At 47.7% G+C, this 8,643-nt stretch overlaps 1 protein-coding gene across 1 annotated transcript in view; it reads right to left on the reverse strand.

Annotated features, from left to right (window-relative positions):
- The window catches only part of LOC108296365 (double-stranded RNA-specific editase B2), a 407,953-nt gene that overhangs the window by 4,260 nt on the left and 395,050 nt on the right, over nt 1-8,643 (reverse strand). The gene's annotated exons all lie outside the window — the stretch shown is intronic.

Raw genomic sequence — 8,643 nt, forward strand, 5'->3', positions numbered from 1 at the left:
GCCCGTGGCCCCGACTTCCCGCCCCGCCTCGCCCCGCCCGTGGCCCGGCTTCCTGTCCCTCCCGCCCGCCTCTGCACTTTTCCCTCTCCCGCAACACGTCCTCGCAGGACAAGAGCTGATGGACCCTTCACACTGACACGGAAAGGAGGCCGATGTGTCACGATTTGCTTTTCACACGATGATCATTTTAACCACGGTCAAAGGAACCCCACCCACAAAAATGATACTCCCTTCAAGGACGGAAAACAAAACAAACCTCAAAAACAATCCCCAACTTAATGTCCTGAAAGTATAATATCCATCATTTTGTTTAAGGAGAAGCTGGAAGACCACAAGCCACTCTAACGTGTCTGTGTGGATGTGTATTTTCTCTTCACTCAGATGGCGAATTCCTTGAGGACACGAGCCAGAATTTCCACCAAACACTCCAAGCAGGGGCTCCCTAGGGAGTCCGTGTCATTAGGCGGGTCAGTATTGCTGATCCAACAACAAATCCATTGTCCGGGCTATTCGGCTGCAGGCGGCGGGTGTGCTGTGGGCACCCAGGGGCCTTGGAATGTGACAGCTGCCCACCGGGCCCAGGTCCCATGCCATGTGAGGGCAGCACAGAGGCTCCTGAGCTGCTGACTGCAGTCAGCTCCACGGAGTTACCTGGTAAATACATGTCTGGACATTTCGTGGAAGAGGTGACACGAAAATTAACGCCCCGCCAGGAGCAGAACTCCCATTTTAAATAAAATTGACTTTCCCACCACAAACAGCGCTGGGCATGTTGTGAGCACTTTACTCACGCTTTCTCCTCTGATGTGACTTTTTCTCCTGTGAGCACTTAGTTCTTCAGCCTCGAGGGCATCTGCCCTCTCCAGCCCCCACCATGGATATTTCTTTGAAAGATAAAAGGGAGGTGTCAGCAGTGTCAGTGAGCGCCAGGGAGAATGTGGGGCGGAGTCGGTGGGACCCACCGCTGGAGAAGGGCCCCACAGAGGCTGAGCCGCACCCCTGTCCCCTGGCTCTGCAGCCAGGCTCTGTCTGTCCAGTCTCCTTCCTTGCAGGCAAAGCTGTCCAGCACGGCCCCCGCCTCCTGCCCATGTCCACCACTGTCCCCACTCATCCCACCTTCTCCTGGCTTCTCCCCCATTTCTGTGCCCAAAGAGAACGCCGTGGTCCTGGTCCTGTTGTCCACATGCTACCCCTCCCAGTGGGACTGGACTGCCCGTCAGCTCAGGAAGTGACGGGACCTCCCCACACTGGCTGCGTTCATCAAAGTAGGACACAACCAGCACCCCCAGGAAAGTTCATGAGCAGCTGCCCCGTCCCAGGCCCAGGCATCCTCCTCTGTCAGCCATTCTGGGGGCCGGGGCTGCCTCCCAGCGGCGGTCTCAGGAGCAGATGGGACCAGGAGCTAAGGCTACAGGGAGGTGGGGTGTGGCGGCTGCCACTGACCCTGCCAGGGGAGAGGCCGCCTGTCACTCAGGCAGTCAGTGACATGCAGACTGTGGAGAAATGGCTCATAAGGCCGCCATCGTGATGGAGAAATCCCTCCACAGTTCCAGCTTCATGGAAGCAGGTGTTCAGGGAAACAGGAAACAAGCTGATAATGATTTCCTAATGATCTCCGTGTTCATGGCCCGCATGCACACAGTCTCTGGTGGAAACACACGACTCTTCGGAATAGGTGCTGTGGCCTCTGAGGCCCCAGCCTGCTCCCCCTCTTTGGGTTCTGTGGAAATTGGAGCTGTAGAAAAAAGCAGCTGCTTTCCCTTCACCCCTCATTAATTCCCAGCCCTGTTTGGCTCCAGGCTCTGACACACTCAGCACAATTGTGAGGCCCAAGAAGTGCATTGTTTGCATCTTCAGCTTTCCTTAATCCCACTCCTGTGGCCAGCACCATGCTCCTCCCAGGGCAGAAAGGAAGCCTGGACTTAGGGAGATGAGGCAGTCAGAAACGCCCACAACAGGATACATCGTTGTGTATCACCAGCATGAGGGAGGAGAGGGAGAGGGATGGACTTCCACCGGGAGCTTCTGCACAGGTGGTGGGAAGACGCGCCCAAGGCAGAGTGGGCATGGCGGCCAGAGGCAGGGATGGGAAAGGGCACAGGTGTATTCTGTGGGACAATGAACTTACTTTGGAACCCGTCGGAGATGTGTGGGACAGTGGTGGGCTAAGCTTCAACGGCAGGTGGAAACTAGTCACAGAGGCCTGGAGTACAACCTTGAAGATACCAGCTCTTCAGTAACAGACAATGGGATCAGTGAAAGGGCCAGCAGTCCTGTCGCCCGTGAGTGAGTGTTGAGTTGCACAGGAGGAGAGAAGGGGCCAGGACACTGCGTGGGAGGACTTAGGAAGCGCCCTTGGGAGTGGGCCGGCGGGAGGGACCCAGAGAGCAAAGCAGGCACTGAATCCACAGGATTCGGGAAGTTTACATAGAGGGTGTGCTTGAGCATCACATAGTTCAAATGAGAAATAGGAAGGTTTTAATGAAGAACGACCGAATTCAAGGCTGACCAATTTAATATGGGGGAAAGGAGAGGACGGACATGGTCATCTCTCCCCTCGAGCCCCGAGGGCGATCAGCACCAGGCAGCACCCTGAGGTGGAAAATAGAGCTCAGCAGCCCTCAAACACGGCGAGCAAAAAGGCGTCAAAACCAGAAACTGCACCAGGCAGCATTCAGATAAACACGCTTTCCTTAACGCCCCACCACAGGGGCCAGCCAGCGCGAGGCTAACGTCGCCACGGCAGGGCCACAGGCCGCTGGAGGCCGCTGAAATCTATGGAGAGAAATGGGGTCCTTCATATGTGGGCATCACCCTCCAGGTACAAACTGGTGGCATTTGGGGCAGGGCGGACCCTGCACAGAAGTGTCTGATGTTCTCCTTTTCCAGTGCTCTGGTTCCCCACACAGAGACCCTTGATTGCTGGGGTCGGGGTGAGGCCATGCCAAGCTGTATGGACACAAAAAAATGCTCTGCACTCAATGAGCAATGCTTTGCATAAAAACGTGCCTGAAGCCAGGCCATCCTGCAGCAGAGGCTGGGTTGGGGATGCCCCAGCAGGGGCTTATTGAATCAGGAAGACAGGATGGGGTGAGGGGAGGCTGTGCTGAGGTCCAGTCTCTGGCTGACCCAGCAGGAAGCTCTAGAGTATAAGGCAAGGGTGTGTGATGTGTCAGTTACAAGCTGTGGGTGCTCCGAATGTGAAGGCTTCCGCTGGCCAGGGCCATTCTCAGGAGGAGTCTGCAGCCGTGGGCTGCTCTTGGCCAGCACTCGGAGTAGCTGGGGGCAATCAGGAGCCCAGGACAGGGCAGCCGTGGTGCCAACAACATTTACCGCAATCCTTCCAGTGATGCTGTTAGCTGATAAAATGCAAGTTTCTACAGAGGCATCACCCCATACAGAGTGACTGTTGGTGATCTCTTTTTTTATAAATGGCTGTTGAGAGTAAAACTACTGCTCTGTAAGACAACATGAGAAGTAGCCACAGGATATATAAGCCTACTAATTTCTGTGGAATAAGTAGAAAACCCCACCAAAGAGCAGGGTTACTACACTCTCGCCAAAGCACCACACACAGTTTTGTAGAATTCGACAGAACCTTTAAATAGCAGACAGTTTCAAGGTTATTTTAGGCGTTCAGAGCATGTAAAGACAAGAGGAGCCTTGTCTTTATCTGTCTTTTGAGGCTGTGGTTATCATGGAATGCCCACATTATTGCCACCTCCACCCGACGGAGGCTACACAGCAAAGAAAACAGCAGAGGGCCCTCAGTTATAAATGTTCAAAAATTCTCTACAAGATACTAACCATCAAGTAGCAGAGGAAAAGAACACTACAGTACATCGCTGCAAATTTCTGAAATGTCAAAATTTATTACATTAAAAAATTAAGGCCAGGCACAGTGGTTCACAGCTGTAATCCCAGCACTTCGGGAGGCTGAGGCCAGTGGATTGCTTATGCCCAGGAGTGAGATCAGTCTGGGCAACATAACCAGACCCCAAGTCTACAAAAAATACCGAAGGTAGCTGGGCATGGAGGCGTGTGCCTGTAGTCCCAGCTACTCCGGAGACTAGTGGGAGGATCACGTGGGCCCTGGAGCTTGAGTGAGCCAAGATTGCGCCACTCCTCTCCAGCCTGAGTAACAGAGCAAGACCCTGTCTCAAAAAGGAATTTAAATGCAATACAAAAATAATCATTATCACAGACACTGATAAGGCATCTGACAAAATACAACAATTGCTTTTGATAAAACATTGAGTTTTTATCAAAACTCAACTCTATCAAGTGGAACAGAGGGATTCCCCCCAGTATGATTTTATGCACACACGTGCACACACACAGTATCACGTCTATGGGGACGCATTACAGGCATTTCTACAGCCACTCAGGAACATCTTCTGAAGCCACTGACCAGCACAACAAGAGAAGGAAATTAGCACGGTGGTAATTGGAGAGGGGCAGGTAACACAAGCACTGTCTGAATGTACTGTAATTCTGTCTCTGGAAACCTCCAGAGAATCCAGTTGACATGCTGCTAGAAACAGTAAGAGCGTTCAATATGGGGAAAGGGTTCCAAGTTAATATACAGAAATCAATAACTTTCATATAGACACACAGCAACTAGAGAGACACTGTAAGGGAAAAATGACTCCATTTATAATGGCAGCAAACAAGGTAATAGGAATAAGCTTAACAAGAAATGACCAAGGACTTTACTGAATAAAACTTCAAAATACTATTGGAGGACACAACAAAATTTAAACCAACAGAAAGACATGCCACATTTTTGGATAGGGAGGTTTAACATAATGAATCCTTTCTAAATTGATTTATAAAGTTAACAGAATTCCCAAAGAAACAGCAATAGTGCTTTATTTTGGACAAGACACCGGGTTAGAAGTATAATTTTGTTTTGTTTTGTCATTGCTATGGTCTGGGTATGGTATATTTGTAGCCAAAACTCATGTTGAGATTTGGTCTTTGGTGTGGTGGTGGTGTGGGGGATGGAATCTAGTGGGAGGTGTTTGGGTCATGGGGTGAATTCCTTATGAAGGGCTTGGTGCTGTTCTCAAAGCAGTGAGTTCTTGCTCTAGCAAGATGGATTAGTCTTCAAGAAAATGGGTTAGTTCCCATGAGAGTGGGCTGTTATGAAGCCATGATGCCCCTCTTGTTTTCTCTTTGCAGGTGTCTGCTTTCCCCTTAACCTTCTCCATCATGTTATGATGCAGAAAAAAAGCCCTCACCAGAAGCCACCTCCATGCCCTTAAACTTCCCAGCCTGCAGAACTGTGAGCTAAATAAACCACTATTTTTTAAAAATACTCAGTCTCATGTATTCTGTTATAGCAACACAAAATGAACTAAGATAGTTATTTGCTTTTAACTGGGCAAGGTGATTCTAAAAGGAACCCAGAAAACTCTGGAAAAGAAGACTAATGCTGCAGACAATCCCTAGCGTATATCAGGCAGGTTCTAGAGGCTCTGTGCCAGGTCACTGTGGGGATGGGGTGTGAAGTGAAACAGGTGGAACAAAGTGGGGAGTCCAGAAATTGACCCAACACCTATAGGATTTGGTATAGGACAAAGGTAATCATATCTCAAACCACTGTGGCAAAGAGAGACTATCCAATTAATGGTATCTAACAACGGAAGCATCACCTGAAAAATAAAATTGCATCCTTATCTGACACCATGTACCAGAATGAATTCCAAATTGATCAATATTTAGAGGTAAAAAATGAAGAACTATGTTTGAATATTTACAGCATCTTTATCCATAATTGCCAAAACTTGGAAACAACCAAGATATCTTTGAGCGCGTGAATGGATAAGCCATGGTACATCCAGACAATGCAATATTACTTGGCACTAAAAATAAATCAGTTATCAAGCCATGAAAAGACATAGAGGAAAGTTAAATAAAAGTTAAGTAAAAGGAGCCAATCTGAAAAGGCTACATATTGTATGATTCCAACTACAGGACATTCTGGAAAAGGCAAAACTATGGAGAGAGTAAGGTCAGTGGTTGCAAGGGGCTGAGAGGAGGAAGAGAAGCATCTCTAGAGCATGGAGGAGTTTTAGGGCAGTGAAACTGCTCCGTGTGATGCTACAGCAGTGGACCCATGTCATTACACACTTGTCCAGACCCATAGAATGTACGACATCATGAGTGAACCCTAACATAAACAATGGATTTTGGGTGATTGAAGAAATAAAGATGTATATGTCATAAAGGAAATAAGAGATAATGTATAAACTTGGTGGGTACTATGCTTAAATGTGGTGTTTTCTCCAACATTTATATTGAAACTTAATCCTCATTGTGGTGGTATTAAAAGGTCGTGCATTTAGGAGGCGATTAGGTGATGAGGGTTCCACCTTCACAAATGGATTAATGCCCCTATAAAGGAGGCTTCAGAGAGGGTCCAGCCCTTTTCTGCCCTCCGTCCCATCTGCCACGTGAGGGTACAGTGTTCCTCCCCTCCAGATGATGCAGCAACCAGACGCCGTCCTGCAGGGAGTGCACAGCCCTCTCCAGACACCAAACCTGCTGATGTCTGGATCTTGGACTTCCCAGCCCCCAGAACTGTGAGCAATGAACTTCTGTTGCTTATAAATTGCTCCATCTGAGGTATTTTGTTGCAGCAGCACAAATGGATGAAGACACCGGGCTTCTCCCCAGCACATCACCCATCTCTAGACAATCTCTGCGAATGGGCTTTTATTTATTTAATTGGGACTAAGTCATTCTTAGCCTGTTCCAACATTTTGAAGGTACATTTCTTATACTACATCTGCTTTTGAAGGAAAAGGATCACTAAATGTCTAAGAAGAAAATTGAAAGTAAAATATACCAAATAGCATCAAAGCAATGCATTTCAGAATCATAGAAAATATATAGAGAGGAATAATTTGGGCTGTCCCAAGGGTGCTGTGTGTAATTAATTCTGACTCCCTGTTTCCTAGAACTGTGCCCACTGGATTTAATGACTCAGTAACAGGGTTTCCACATCTTCCCTTGAGAAAGACTCTTCCACAGTTTATCAGTGCTCAGTGTTAGGAAAGCTTCTTCAAAGTCCAGCCTAACTGATCTGTACAAATTCAGTCCGCCTCCCTGGCTGCTTTATATTTAAAGCTCCCAGGCTCCTTGTGGTTGGTATCCTCACAATACTCACAGGGAATATCATGACCTGCAACCCCACTTCTAGTCATTATTTGGCCAAAGTCTGTTTTATTTTCAATCTTTTTCTGCAAGCCAATTTTCTTCTCTTCTGGTGTTTCTGCTTCCATTCTTGATATTTCCTCTAATTAGTTCGAAATCAGGTAGATTTAAAAATGTCTGGCTTAGGTATGTCTTGTCTGTTAGGGACATTATTGGACTGAGATTGAAAGGAAAGTTTTGCCTTTAATGGGAGATTTTTCTTCTACTAGGGCCTTGATTTATGGCTTTCTTCAGGAATCAGAAAACACCAGTGTCCCCTGGGCTTTTATTCTTGAAACATTTCAAAGGCACTGATTTTAGGATGAAAATAAGTTATGTGCAAATGTTTTGTGCACTCCTCTGCGAATGACAACGCATCTGGGGAGTATCAGATCACAAAGCATTGTAGGCAGAGTTTAACAGGTAGCCCTGTTTCTCTGCTTACTGGAGACTGGGCAAGAATTTAACTGTGTTCAGTTGTCTTGTTTGGAAAACGTTTTTAAAGATTAAAGAAAATAATGTGGAGTTCTTAACCTGTGCCTGGTACACAGCAAAAATGCCACCATCTCTAGCAATTATGATGCATATATTTCTATTTTCCTGTAATCATATTTGTTCCTCCATCTGCAACCAGGATGTTTCTGTGACTTCCCTTGCTAGAATGACATAAAAAACCACGTGTTCCATTATTACTTCTATTGACTATGAAGTACATGTTCTTCCAATGAGAACAAGAGGACTGGTGTGGGACAGCTGAAAGACAAGACACACTCAAGAACACCTTACAACTAAATCTGACCACAGCACTGGGCCACAGGCCAAGTAACAATTCTAGGATGAGTACTCACTTGCCTTAAAGTATCAAGGGCATATTTTAATCTATTTCAATTTGTTTACCCAACTATTCAGTCAATGGGCATTAAACACCTAACTTATTCAAGGGAGTGGGGATGAAAAACCGTGCAGTCCCAAAGCTCCTTTCACAGCACATGCTCAGAGACAGGGAGAAGGCAGCGTGGCAAGATGGCAGAAACCACTGTGATTGGGCTACATCAGCTGTGAGGATGTGTTCTCAGAGGATGGGGCAACCACGGATGTCAAAGCCAGTGTTACAAGACGAAGAAAGAAGGGACCTGTGTCCTGCACTAGAAGGTGTGTAGCCACTGGCCAGGTAATGAAGGCAGAGTGGCTGAAGAGTGGGAGCAGCCTGCATGAAAACATGGAGCATGGGAGGGTGGCTCTGTGGTAGGATGCAGTGGATCTGTGGTTAGGATGTGGTGGGCTCTGTGGATAGGATGAGGTGGGCTCTGTGGGTAGGATGGGGTGGGCTCTGTAGTTAGGGTGTGGTGGCTCTGTGGTCAGGATGCAGTGGGCTCTGTGGTCAGGATGCAGTGGGCTCTGTGGTCAGGATACAGTGGGCTCTGTGGTCAGGATGCAGTGGGC

Source organism: Cebus imitator, unplaced genomic scaffold (assembly GCF_001604975.1).
Source record: "Cebus imitator isolate Cc_AM_T3 unplaced genomic scaffold, Cebus_imitator-1.0 Scaffold707, whole genome shotgun sequence".
NCBI lineage: Eukaryota > Metazoa > Chordata > Mammalia > Primates > Cebidae > Cebus > Cebus imitator.